This window comes from Piliocolobus tephrosceles, chromosome 6, assembly GCF_002776525.5.
Source record: "Piliocolobus tephrosceles isolate RC106 chromosome 6, ASM277652v3, whole genome shotgun sequence".
NCBI classification, from domain to species: domain Eukaryota; kingdom Metazoa; phylum Chordata; class Mammalia; order Primates; family Cercopithecidae; genus Piliocolobus; species Piliocolobus tephrosceles.
Genome location: NC_045439.1, coordinates 21141615 through 21142946, shown reverse-complemented (window position 1 = coordinate 21142946; position 1332 = coordinate 21141615). Strand labels below are relative to the sequence as shown.

General features: G+C 38.2%; 1 pseudogene; it reads left to right on the top strand.

Moving 5' to 3' along the window:
- The first annotated feature begins 894 nt into the window (after positions 1 to 894).
- LOC111538376 lies at positions 895 to 973 on the top strand (annotated as a pseudogene).
- The last annotated feature ends 359 nt before the right edge of the window (positions 974 to 1332 follow it).

Below are 1332 nucleotides of genomic sequence, written 5' to 3'. Positions count from 1 at the left end.
AACAACACTTCTATGTACAATTCCCTTACTCTCTTTGTCTCTAAATCAAATGCTGTTTAATTTCCTGTCTCTATGTCTTCTCTGTGTGTTTGTAGCATCTTCTAAAGTGTCTTGTCCCTGTATCAGATGGTTTAAACTACATTTTTCTCTAGTAATGAATAGATTCCAACCCTTAGTGGGTTAAAACCACAGAGGTGTATTTCCCATTCACATTCCTGCTTATCATGTTTGCCTGTGGCTTTGTTCCATGACCCTCCATTCTCAGAACAAGCTAATAGAGCAACTCTTCTCTGGAACACAACAGTCACTTGGCAGAAGGAACAGAGAGAAAGTGGGACTCTGAAAGTTTTTTCTTGGAAATGGTGAATGTTGTATTAATGAAAGGCAGTTATTTGACAAAATCTGACCTAAATGGGGTAAGGAGTATAATACCTCTCCATATTCTGGCCCAGTGTAGAGAAGTAGTGAATATTTTCACTGTAATTCTGTGTTAGTTTGTTCTCACACTGCTAATAAAGACACATTTGAGACTGGGTAATTTATAAAGGAAAAAGGTTTCATAAACTCACAGTTCCGCATAGTTGGGGAGGCCTCACAATCATGACGGAAAGCAATTAAGGAACAAAGTCACGTCTTACATGGCGGCAGACAGGAAAGAGCGTGTGCGGGGAATTCCATTTATGTAACCGTCAGATCTCCTGAGACTCATTCACTACCATGAGAACAGTATGAGAGAAACTGCCCTTATGATTCAATTATCTCCACCTGGCCCCTCCCTTAACACGTGGGGATTATTACAGTTCAAGGTGAGATTTGGGTGGGAGACACAGCCAAACTGTATCAAATACCATCTACCTCACCTTTCTATCTCAGTCATTAAAATGCTAATTATACAAGACTGTACTTTCAGGGATCATTTCTATAGTTTGTTACCAGAGTAGTTTCTCTGAACTTGTAGAGCACTAAAATGCTAACTATCCAGAGACCCATGCCACTAAGATGCTTTTCCCCATTCTGCCAGCCAATATTACATTGAAAACACAAAGCATATTACTTAAACCTATCTTCTAACCTTATTTTTCTCTACTTTTCTTATTCCATCATTCCCCAAAACCCCATATTCTGATTGCAAGTTTTACTAAGACCTGGTGGCTATGGCATGTAACTCTCAGCAAAATGCCTTGAACACAGTGGATGTTAATAAATGTTTATTGAATGTAGTTGATTTAATCACATATAAGGAGACACTGAATACTTCTATGCCAAGAAGGATATGAACAAACTATATTTCAAGCTGATTAATGTGGTAACTGAAACAGTATTTCCTTATTT